Source organism: Ischnura elegans, chromosome 12 (genome assembly GCF_921293095.1).
Source record: "Ischnura elegans chromosome 12, ioIscEleg1.1, whole genome shotgun sequence".
NCBI lineage: Eukaryota > Metazoa > Arthropoda > Insecta > Odonata > Coenagrionidae > Ischnura > Ischnura elegans.
This window is the reverse complement of record NC_060257.1, coordinates 21409180-21422367: the sequence shown is the minus strand read 5'-3', so window position 1 is coordinate 21422367 and position 13188 is coordinate 21409180.

The window sequence follows — 13188 nt, the reverse complement described above, 5'->3', positions numbered from 1 at the left end:
CAGTTATGCAAGACAGGGCTTGGAAACTCGCATGATAAACAATGATATCGCGCTGACTGACACATATGAAGGACACTTTGGTGGAGCACAACATCTCTAGACCATGTCAACGGCTTCTTCGAGCATTGAATTCATTTTGGTACTTAGAAAGGGCCTTCAGTTATGCAAGGCAGGGCTCGGGAACTCGCGGTTTCATATTAATTTAATATTCTACCGATTAAGGTAGGTTTCCATGGAGTATTTAAGAAGTATTCTGGCAGTATCCCCTCCTTTCATGGGCTACCCCCTTCGATTTACAATAAGGCTTACTCATAATTCTTCGTTAAAACTTTCGCGGGTGCTCGTTATTATGAATAAAAGTTTTTGGGCTATATCGCCGCGTCAATTCTTGGCGTTGGGTGGCTCCATCGTTTCCCGACTGACGAATCCCATGAAAAAGCGACCAGCATCGGTCGGGAAACGTTGGGGCCACCCAAGAATTGACGCGGCGACATAGCCCAAAAGTTTTTATTCATAATAAAGCCTCTTCCTTTTTTGTGGCAGATCCAGAGAGGGGCTGGGAAGGGCTATAGGATACCCAATAGAATGTTTGCATTCTATTGGGTATCCAATTTACACTAGATGAAATGATAATTTTGTTCGGACCCCCTTACTGCTGGGAATTCCCCTATCTAGTCCCCCATCAAAAAATGTTACTATCTTTCTTCCTCTCCCACGTTTACCTAACATTCTACCCTCTAACACTGTTTCCATCATCCAGTCCCTGCTAAGTACTTGCTTACATCCATACAAAAAGTCTCCTCCGTATCCCATTCTCCTCACCCACCTATGGTATGCTCAGGAGACAAAGACTAAATTATATCCTCTCCAATGATCCTCCATTTCCGAAATACATGGATAGTTTGAGGCGTTAGTTCGTGAAATTGTTTAATGTTGAATCAAAAAGCCTTGTAATTTCACATAAATAATTTTAATATCGGCCAGTGTAGTGATCTGCTTTCCTGTATTAGCACCTGAAGATGTCGCACAGCTACGAAACTGGTCGATATCAACTTTGCGTGCTATAGTCGTAGTATTACGCCAGGCGTTAGCTACGGGCAAAAATTACGTCAACCGTCCATTGGAAAATCGTAGTTTGCCATTTTTTTAAAACAAATTGTACTAACCTCTAAATAGACACATAAAAAAAGCAAAATTCATTATTAAAATGTTTAATATGAAATTACAAGGTTTTTTGATTCGACCCGATATATATCACATCCCTGTAAATACCCCGATTTTTTTTTCTAGCTACAACCTTGGTCATCAATTCACCATCTGATTTGAAGTATTTTCCCGGATGCAGATTCCATGCCCAGCTATTAATTCAACAGGCCTATCTTCGAACCTGCCTCAACCGAAAAGGCTTCCTTATCAGGAATATCCAGCACTGCGGCTTCCGCAAGTACCTTCAATGTTGATGAATCGCCACTGCCAGTTGCTGCTTTTGCAATTGAAACGCTAAAAAACACATTCGACACTTCTCAGCAATATAGAGCTCCTGAAACGTCTTAGGGCTTGTCCAAATGTCTAACTTCATCATTTTAGACGACGATTGAATTTCAAACATGAATTTGACATTTGATTGAATTTCAGACATGAATGACGATTTCAGATATGAATTCGACGATTCCAGAAAGCAGCACGAAAGAAGGCGTGTAACAATGGAAGAAAAAACGTAAATGAGTTATGTTGACGGGTACTCCTGAAAAGGACGCTATTGAAGAAGAAAAAAGAGCTGCCAAAGCAAAGAAAATGAAAAAAGGAACCGGAAAGGAGAAAATAAAGACAACCAAGACCAATGCGTGTATAAAAAAGGTTTTCAGTTTGAAAAAAATAAAAGAAAGAACACGCATCCGATGAAACGTGTATTCGTGTGCCTAGCTGAGAACATTCAAAGGCATAAAGCCAGGTATGAACCGGATTAGATTTACCAAAAGTAAGAATAGGGCTCATGGACCTTGTATTAATGGATGTAAAATTTAATCCTTGATTTCAGATAGCAATGATAGTGCCGATTAAACTTTACCGTACAGTTTAAAATATAAATGACTTTTAACAATAAATACTTCGCCTTGCAATTATGATTCCATACAAGTTTATTACTGAGCACCAACGTGCCCCAGTTTTATTTTACGAACTAACACAGTGCATGGATCATGCCCGAAAACGCCTATTGTTCTGCAATTATTTTTATAATAGAGTAAATAATTTAGTTTCGTTGATAAATACTAGCGTTAAATGTATATAAAGGTTACCTTATAGCGGGAGCCTTTCGTTTCCCTAGGTATCAGTCTCAAAAAAATTAGAAAATTCAAAATAATAAAGTGTACCAGACTAGCCCATGTCTTCCCAACAATTTGTTATTGTTTTTATTGGAATTTTTGTTTAACTTTTTAACGAAGATACGTATCAGAATGCAATAATATTTTTTTACTATCGTGGACAGTCATGATCACTCATGAATAGACTTCCGAATATCGACGATCGTTGATGACCGAGGAAAATAGATTGATAACATCTTAGCATTGAAATCAATTTTATACTTAATATTCTAATGAAATAACTCATAGTTTTAGTGACGATAGTTCAATGGAAATAAAATTAAGAGTTTAAAAACTTTATCATAATTTTTTTAATTTATCGACGAGTCGTTAAAGGTACAATGCGTTTTTTTGCAAAAAATTTCACCTCATATCAGCCTACAAAATTGAAGAATGACACTGCAATTTGATAAGTACTTACAGCGAGATTAGGCGAAAACTACCGGTTCGAAATACAATTTGGAAAGTTAAGACGATGAAGAGAAACAATCGCTACTACCGACCAATCTCCTGCTCTTGCCACAATTCTCCTAATAAACTCGTCTAGTGAAAATTGGTTTCTAAATCTGTGCCAGGAACTTTCGAACGAAAAGTAATGTATCGCTGCGAGGGAAGAGTGAGTTATGACGCTCCACAAATGAGAATTAAAAATGGGAGGAAGCAAAAGAGAAAACTATGACAGAAAATAATTTAAGGTGGTTGGATCGCCTCGGTAAAAGTAACTAGAATTTGGTGAAACTTTGGTCACATTTTCTTTAAAAGATGCACTTTAAATGGCCCAAAGAAAAATGGATTCCCATGGGCCGTTATTGAGACATTTGAGGGTAAAATTAGGACAATTTAACATGGGCTCTTATAGAGAAATACGGTTTTTTCGAGCTAGCGAAGCTGCTCGTAACAAGAAGTTGTTGAGGGGGAACTCATTATAAGAAATTTTTTGAAAATCTAGTTATATACCTACACGAAAAAGTATGAGTTCATGATAAAATAAGAGAATTTGCGAAAATTAAAAACTTCCTGAAAGTGACAAGACGGTTGGGAATATCTGTTACCAACTTCGCAAAAAGAAAACCACTACACCCGCTTCGCATAAATTACGCAAAAGATTTAGTTTTCCACCTTGTACATACTTCTCTCATATCTTTTGTTCATAGATAAATATATTTATTTAGGATTTACCACTATTGTGAATATTTAGGCAAATGTGTCAACAATGGTTCAGTGTGCAACGGCTGGAAGCAGTGTTGAAACTACAAATAATTTTTGACGTTTAAATTGTGATGATATACCAAATTGCACTCAAATTTAATTTATAATTACCTTTTCTTTTGTTCAATTTTTTTTGGCGACTCTTTTGTGTAAATAATAGGTAGACGGAGTGCATCACTTAACTATAGCTGTTACCACACTAACTATCTTAAACCAGGATAGGTCTACAATAAGAGTCGCTGTGTGCAAATTCCACGATAACCCATTGATTTAAATTTTTTATTTTCCGACGTAAAAGATAATTCATGAATCTCACGATAATGACGCATTTACAAATAGCTGTGCCGGTGAGTAAAACTCACTCTAACCAACCTGTTAACGAAGGAAAAAAAACTGCTCATATGTTTCTGTTGACACTAATGTGATGCTTGTGTGAGAGGAAAATTTTAAATTAATAATTTCAAACGAATTATTTGAAATGATTGTACAAATAGCATGTAATGCAAAGATCAAAATATCGTTATTTATTTTTCTCAAACTGGTAATTTACTTTGGATTTTTCCATTTGTTTTCGTTTAACTTGAAATCGCAGAGGCGAATTTCTTACAATTTTTCAATTTTTTTTGTTATTTTTTCTTTTTCGGTGAATTATTCACACAGATATTAAAAATACTATTAAATAACCTATGTTTAGAAGAAGGTTAAGGCGTACAATGGACTCATAGAGGAGTTAAACTTTACTGGCGTGTGTATACCATGCGAGCATTCTTATTTCGTTCTTAATAAGTTGTTTAGAAATTAAGCTTTCATATGGATATTTTCACTGGTAACACTTTTGCCTTACACTTGTGTGTGCCATTAGTTCCCTTCGTGCGTTTTGACGAACAATCAATACCGCTGGAGAGGAGGTATGTTTACACAGACGGCAGCTGGACTTGTGTCCGGTATAAATACCGGGGAGAAAAATGCGGAACGTCGTAGTCATCTGGAAATATTCAGGTAGATAGGGTGGACAATGGTCAAGATTTTCCCCTATTTTAAATGTGAATATTTTATATTAGTGTTTCGCCGGAATGTAAAATTTTCATATTTGTCACATAGTTAAATGTTGCTAAAGGTTTATTATTTATACCTTATGGTTCTGGATGATCTAGGATGGATCTAGGATTCTCCCGGCGCTTAGTGGGTGGACATCGGATTACTTTATTGACAAAATTACAAAATGTTTTCTTTAGTCATAAATTAGAAATTTCGCGTGTTAACTCAAAAATGATTGAAATTTGTGGAAATGTACCTTATTTGACATTATCCTTACTCGTTACCGAGATACAGAGTGACAAACGTGAGCAAAGTTCCATGAAAATGTCCGTCTTTAATTTTCCCTGTAAATCTTCCAAATGAAGTAGATGGTGAAATTAAAGGTGGATTATTACGGAAAAAACTATATAAACTGTTATTATGGTATTTTTTCTTTAAATTTCCGTAACCTTAACGAATATCTTAGGAAAAAAAGTCTTACCGTGCAGTTACAAAATGGCGAAAACTGTTTTTCGACCAAAGTTTACATTTAGTAAGAGTTTCAAATGGGTTTCCGGCAAATTCACGCAAAGTACCTTACATCAGAGCATTATTTGAACAATCATCTAGGTGTTTGTATGCAGGTAAAGTTGAAATAAGTTTGCGACGCCGGATGTAAAATTGATTTTTCGACCGCGCGCGATGCAGTGTTCGTCTCGGGAGCTGAATTAGCCGCGACGCGGTAAGATTATTGGAAATGTATGGATTTTAACGCTCAGCATTCACCGTTTTTAAGCTGTGCTTCTGGACATCGATCCTCTAAGGGTCTATGGTGAAGAAAACGGAAGATTTTCAGCCGAGGTAAGGGCACGTTTCATTGGAGTTAATTTAATTTTCTTTGGATACAATCGGGGACCATGCTTTTATTAAAAGTGCTAAAACCTCGAAAAAGTGAGTTATTTTCCTGAGACTCATGCATAAAGACCTCTTACAAAGATGCCAGCTGAGATCTGTATAACGTCTTTACTTTGCGGTCGCAAACTACTTATAGTAGACCGGAAGTAATGTGCCCTCATAATTATCTCTTCATGTGGTTTCCAATAATGGAATTCTAAGGTAAATTATGAATCAGGTCAACAAAGTGTTGATAAATTAATAGTAAGGTGTTCTTGCTGACTCCCCTGCCACACCCTCTGCAATTCACAATAAGGCCTATCAACTTTTATTCTATCTAAAAATACAATTCTTTTCCATCTTCTCCCTCGTTTACCCCACATTCTACTCCCTAACGCTGTTTTCAACACCCCCTCCCCGCTAAGTACTTCCTCCATTCATACCTTCTGTCTCCTCAGTAACCTATTCAAAAGCAGCCTCAGTTCACTCAGATGGACACCCCTCACACTGTCTCCAGCTACAATCCAACGATTTGATCTTTGGATTTTTCTGTTCTATAGCACAATCTTCCAAAATCGTTGGCAAAACAAATTATGGTTTCGCTAATAGCGGTCCCTGGTCGCTTTCATAGCGGCGAGGGTATGCCAGGGAATCGGGTAGGTGTAGTGGTTAGAGTGTTGGCTTCCCTCCCGACGGCCTAGGGTTCAAATCCCGGCGGTGGCAGAGATTTTCATAGACTCCCCAATCCCTGCTTGAATGTTGTGTGGAGGACATTTCAAGCGCAACACTCCGTCCGTCGGATGGGACGTTAAGCCGTGGTCCCCTTGGCGCCTTTCGTTAAGAGCAGGCTAATGCCGACGCCGGATTTCTCTCCACCCTTCCTTACCTACCCCATCCCTCATGGCGCAATTGACCTCAGCTGTCAGTCGCCTCCTCCAATACCATACCCCCAGGGTATACCCTATCCCGCACTTCCATTTCTATCACTTCCTTGGAGGTGTCGTCGGGCTCTCATCGCGACGATGCTCTAACCTTTTTTTTCCTTCCTCAATCCTTCCCCTCTTGAGATGGCACGAGCGTAAAAGTCTCCTACTTGTTGCCCGGCCCTCTGTAGAGTAACTTATACGGGCCCGCCCTGGGTACTACCACTGCATCTAGCTACACACCCCTCTCACCAAATTCCAGTAAGCAAACTCGTCAAGGCCGATAATTGGTACTTTTTCTTCTCACTTCCAGGATTAGGCTACTAAGCCTGCTCCGGCTCCACATTACCATCTTGGCCTTCCAATAATTCTCTTGCCAATTGGTTGATATTTCATTGCTTGTATTTCATTGCCCCCCTTGTCTTGTCTGGAACCGCCACTGTTGGGAACTCACAGTGGTACGAGATTATATAAATAATATATAAGGAGGGAAATAACCCTGAAAACCTATCGCTGGAGTTATCATTCCGAGAGGGGGATAAAATGATCGTGTGATTCAGGCTTTAGGGTTAATATTCTCGTAAAGAAGAGCATATGAAATTATTTCTCCATTCACAAACGTCACTTCTTTTGTTTTTCAACATCTGCCTTTGTGGAGCGCACTGGAACACATAGCACACATTTCTGTGTTGGTAGAAGTGGCAAGATTTTGCTTCGGATCTACTGCTGTGGCAGTAAAGGCGGATCCTGGATTTTTTTCTGGGGGGGGAGGCTGAACACAAGGGTCTGACAGGCAAACGGTCTTCTCGTATTTGATATTAAAAACAACGTACAACAATTAGTGTACGAAATAGTCTCTTTATTTTAATAAGAAAGATATTGATATAAAATATTTATAAGTAACATATATAATAACGTTTATATACATACGTATAATAACGACCTCATAGCACACATTTCTGTGTTGGTAGAAGTGGCGAGATTTTGCTTCGGTCTACTGCTGTGGCAGTAAAGGCGGATCCTGGATATTTTTATGGGGGGAAACAAGTGTCTGACCGGCTAACGGTCTATTTGAGATTAAAAACAACGTACAATAATTACTGTACGAAATGTTCTATTTATTTCAGTAAGAAAGTTATTGATATAAAAATATTTATAAGTTACATATAAAATAACGTCAGATTTCGAGAACCTTTTCTACTTTGGCTTTGGCGATGCTTTTTTTTCGAGTGCTGATTAGCGAATGACAAATGACTGGCAAATCTGTCGTCTTGACTTGAGCTCAAGGTTCACTAACTAATTATTAACTTTGTGGTATTCCATTATGAGTTTTCTTGGATATTTAACTATTACTTATACCACTTATTTTTTACATAGCGCGACCCGGGTTTCCATGAATTATCATCACCTTCAGGCTCAAATTAAGATCATAATTTGCGCCTGAAGATGATTATAATTCATGGAAACCCGGGTCGCGCTTTGAAAAAAGAAGTGGTATACGTAATAGTTTGATATCTAAGAAAACTCTTGAGATCAAGGCTCAAATAATAGGGTGGTTTCCTATTATTTTTTATTGCCTAAATCGAAAGATTATTACTCCTGGAGTACGTATTTCACGCTTTTAGATTTTTACATGACGATATCTATTTTTCGCGATTAAATGAAAAGTGAAACTTTTCAAGCGCGCGAAATCGCGACGCGTAAGTATGAATGCCGGGAAATCTCTCCGTGTGGCGTATTTCTGTTTCCCGCTGCCGCCCTGTGAGGTGACCTTGAGGCGAGTTGAGCGCTGATACGACGCAGGCTGCTAGCGGGTAGCTGAGTACCCTGCTGGCTGGTAGCGCTTGGCTTAAATAAGGATTATTAATACCTTATCAAATGAAGAAAACTTTCCGACCTTAGCCAGTTTTAATAAGTGATTATTAAGACATGTTACCCTGAGCTCTGCGCCTCATGCATGCATTGGTAACCTCAGACGATGTATAACTCCTATCTTCTCGTATAGAAACTAGGTCCCTGTGACGTCACGTGGAGTGGCATCGCATGGGCGCCAATCTGGCCCTTTTCAAATGAGGATAAAAATGGACCATTGCCATTCGTCTAAACCGGTATTTCTAAAACGAAATAATTTGTATATTATGAATATAGTAATGGTGGGTAACGAATCGCAATCAATGCCTTTCGTTTTATTTGATGAAGGAAACTACCCTATTGAGGCTCCGTATAACACAAAAAACGAACGTAATGATAACCGTATTAAAAATCTCGTCTATTTCTTAAGCTGCTCGGGGGAGAGGGGTACGTGGCTCCGTTCCCCCTAAATAAACCTATGTATGACAGTATGACGGGCAAACCACACTTTAACCCTTAATAACCCAATGTTGCTTCTAAGCAACATTAAAAATGTATAAATCTTCAGTCCTGTTTAGGACATATAAAAACTATGCATTATTTTGTGGTGCAAATTTTAATGACGGAATATTTAGCTACCACGATACATATGATTTAGTGCAAAATTTTCATGTTTTCAAAATGAAAATCTTGAAATTTGATTTCTCCCTGAAGTCGCTCTGGGTGATGAAGGATTAATAGTGGAGAAGGAACCTAATATATGCTCCGCTTGCTATGTCTCTTCAGCGTCCAGTCTCTTGCTAACACTACCAGAGAGCGCCGTTAACGAGCATCTCCTCTGCTGTAATTGAGTCTTCCGCGAGCGACTATCTGCGGGGTGATATGCGCTGCGAGAGCACGCGACCGTCCGTAGGCGGCAGCACTGTCGGCTCGCTCCCGGACGCGAATAGCGAACACGATGAGAATCACGATCCGTGCGGGGAGATGCTGGGATGGCTTTGGAGTGGGAGCAAATATTATGATTGCATCTCAAGGATATACCGTGCGAATCGGTGACGCAGGCCGGCTGGGTAGGCGCTGAGCAGACTTATCTCCCAATGGGCTAGCTCACTTCACTCCATGGCCGATTCTGGTAGTTTGAAGCACGTAAAAAGCACCTGCATTTTTACGTGTTTCGATTCGTAGCCTCTACACACTCACAGCGAAGGCACAGAGCAGTTCTCAACCCTCTCTTTAATAGAATTTTAATAATTTTACGAAACGGTGCGAATTTGTTACATTCAGTAATTATTTTTTCATATCGCTGCATCTAATAAAACCATTCTATTCCAAAAAAAGTTAATGACGTCAGTCCCCCATCTACATTTTAGGTAAATGGGTTATCTAATTACTGTTGATGGTACAAGTGTACGCCCTTCTTTTTTACTATTCTTAAAATATTTTCACCATAATATTCACTTTTGAAATATAAATCAAATTGGTATTTTTATAAACATTTCACTAAGGCTCTGTAGAAGTACCAATTTTATATCTAACTAACATCATTGTCAATGAATCAAGGAAAGGATCTTCAATTCACACTTCACAAGAGGAGTATTTTTTTTGAAAAGGTCATCATGGATTCTCTTGAAAAAGCCATTAGCTATCATGTATTTCACTATTTTTTTGCCGCTAGTAGCCTGCAAGGCCATAGCGTTCAGGTGCGATCCTCCCTCTCAAAATTCTTAGGAGATAGGGTTCTGAGTGTCACCTCTCAAGTGAATTTCTTTTCTGTATAAGGCCTTGGCAGTCGGTCAAAATTCGAGGAAAAACGTTTGGTAAGAAGAGCTAATGAAAACATTAAATTTCAACGAGAATATAAATACTCACAATTCTATGAATATTCTTTGTACATTTTAGTTGCCGAAGCAAAATTTTTGCACCATTTGTTGGATTCATGACCATAGAAAAGTCAAAATGAGAGTATATTCGGCGATACCTTTTCTTTATACCTAATAGCTACACCTAAATTTGATCTAAGCCTCATGATAAGATATCATGAGCAAACTATTGCTATAGCACATGAAAATAGACTCAGCTATTACACAGTTTTAAATGTATAATTATTATTAAAAACTAGTGTACTATATCGTATAATCATTTTTACGCTATAATATTTCATCCTTACTAGTCAAATAACTAGATAAAACTAAATAAATTTAATAGTATTTAACAGGATGTAAGTGTGTGGCGAGAGTTTTCCACTATAATGAATAATGTAATGAATAACGATTGCTTACAAGGAATATTTTCAATAACTGCGGGACTCAATTAGGGCTCGAGGTTCGTTAGAATAGCTTCTTAACCCACTGGGAATTGATCCACGGAGGTTCACAAGGCAAGCCTCAACTAGCCACCGAACTATTCAAGCCTAGAAAGAGGGGAGGGCGTTCAGAGGGTGAGCTAACCCTCCCATCTCCCTTTCCTACCACTTGACCATCCCAAGGACAAAGGCTAGTTTCACTTGAAGAGAGTGGTACTCATACACTGGGGAGATAGGTAATGAGATAACTGGCTATTTATCGTCATTACAACATCCTACCGGTATAGGATATTGTAAATAAAGCCATACGAATCCAACTGCAATTGAAAGGGGAACGTGCGCTTCAAAGTAAAGAGAACTCCGTATTATTTTAGCAAGCGGTGTTCGATTTCAAAAAGGCAATTACCGAAGTATGACGTAAAAAGCACAGTATTCAGGTTTAAGCGATTTATCGTGACGTCAAGCCTCACGATAACGATTGATTGATCTTAGCCGCGTATTTTTTTTTTTTTTTATACGTCTAACTGTGGTATTGTACAAGTTATTACTTTAAAAAATTCTCTTTACAGTTCACAAAACAAATTTACGTTCATGAAGCCTCTCAATCTATGGTTATCAACCGAATATGGTTATATTCCCACTACTAGTATTGGACCATGGTTAAGAGTTTCTGATACAACCAACCCGCCTGTCAACTTCGTTCAACCTTCGTAACTCTCTCATTTGGTGGCGTAGAAGTTCCGAGCATTCCATGTGCGAAGATACCTGATGGGAGGTATGCATTTAACGACACAATTGAGTCACTAAATGAGTTTGAAATAAATGATTATAATCACTCCGCACTTCTCGATTCTCTGCAATATTTTGTGCTTCTTCGCTACAAGGCAGTAAGGCACCATGTAATAAATATTTTAAACTCTATCCACCATGCCTTCCGTTTTCCCTCCGAATATCGACAGAAGGGAATAAAGATCGTATTTCGTAGTTCAACTGTTTTTCCCACGAATAATTCTTTCTGGAGTTGGCTGTAAGTAGTTTTTCACAACTAAAAGGGACCACTATGGAAAATAAAAGAATAAAATTTGTAAGGCTCACTAATATAAAAAAAGCACGAACTGCCTTTCATTACGTATTTACTTCATCAGGTGAAGACGTGACTATTCTATAAAACCCGGGTCGTACTTTTTCAAATATATTTGAGGTGAACATTATCAGGGGCGCAGCCAGAAATTAAGTATAGGGGAATTTAGGGCGCAACTAATACTGAAGGGTTTGGGAGGTATGGAATACCCGCCAGGGTAAGCGGGAGGTGCGTGTACCCCTCCCCCCAGGAAATTTTTAAGATAAATGGTTCAAAATGGTTTTACGGCTGTGTGATTAGCTCGATTTTTTGTTCGTGAGTCATCCGTCCCCATAATATTAATGACAAAATTTGTAATATTAAAATATTTTTTATAAAAAATATTTTATTCTCTAAGCTCTGGGGGAGGGGATTTATCCCCCCAAAACCCCCCTCGCTGCGCCACTGACAAAGTGTTTCCTTATATTTTCCACACTAGTTTCCGAGACACCAATAGTAACCTAGATTGGCAAGTCACGCGCGTAGCTCTACCAGCGTATAAAATCCTACCATAGTAGTCTTTTACGCACGTTCCCAGAAGTAATATTATTCTGGATAAAAGTAACCATCGTAAGATGGATAGTAGTGGGAACAAGGCCTTAAGGCTATCCACTTCCACGCGCAAGACAGCTCGTAGATCTTCTCTATATCTACTTTCCTTTACTCTCGCCTCTTCCTCGGCCTATTTTATTGTTTTTTTTCTGCATCGACCGAAGGTGCACGGATCTATCTCGGCCGAAGATCCAAAATGCCCGACATTTCTCGCACGAGTGGAGCTCTCGATTCTTTTGTTTTTTTTCTTCCATTAGAAACTCAATTCCGGTGTGAGCGTGGCTCCCACACTCCATTCTTATTATTTGGAAGTGGAAGGGTGACGGGACTTCTTCCACACTTCCTGTTCAGAGGACGTCGAATATGGTGAGATTTATTTAGGTCTCTGCGAGGACCCTTCCGAAGAGAATGATTTAGCTATATTGCTACCAGTGGCGGATCCAGGATAGGGGCAAGGAAAGGCGGGTCGGTGGAGGGTAACCTCTCAGCAGGCGTGGGGGTCAAAACAAAATTACCATTCTATCTATTGTAAATTGGATACCCAAGACCAGCCTCTCTCTGGAACTGCGACTAGATTGTAACACCAAAAGTGTAAAATAAGCCCTTAAGCTTAGAGCCCATTAGCATTTAAATACGATGAAGCAGGTAAATATATCGGAAAATATAACTGAGTACTTTTGTACAGTGGCAAAAACTTCGGTTTTATCTAATGCGTGTTTCGTACAAAACAAACAAGGCATACTATTCCTGACGACGCGTACGAGGTGCAAAATTATCATTAAGAAGTCATTATTCCTAAGAACTTTTTTATATCATCACTTATATTTAGTGTACATCAAGAATTACATTACAAGTAAAATTGAAAATATTTCACGTGACATATCTTCGGTTCCAATTATCTACCACATCAATAAACTCCATTGTTTCTGGCTTTACGTTGTGAAAATCCATTCTGAA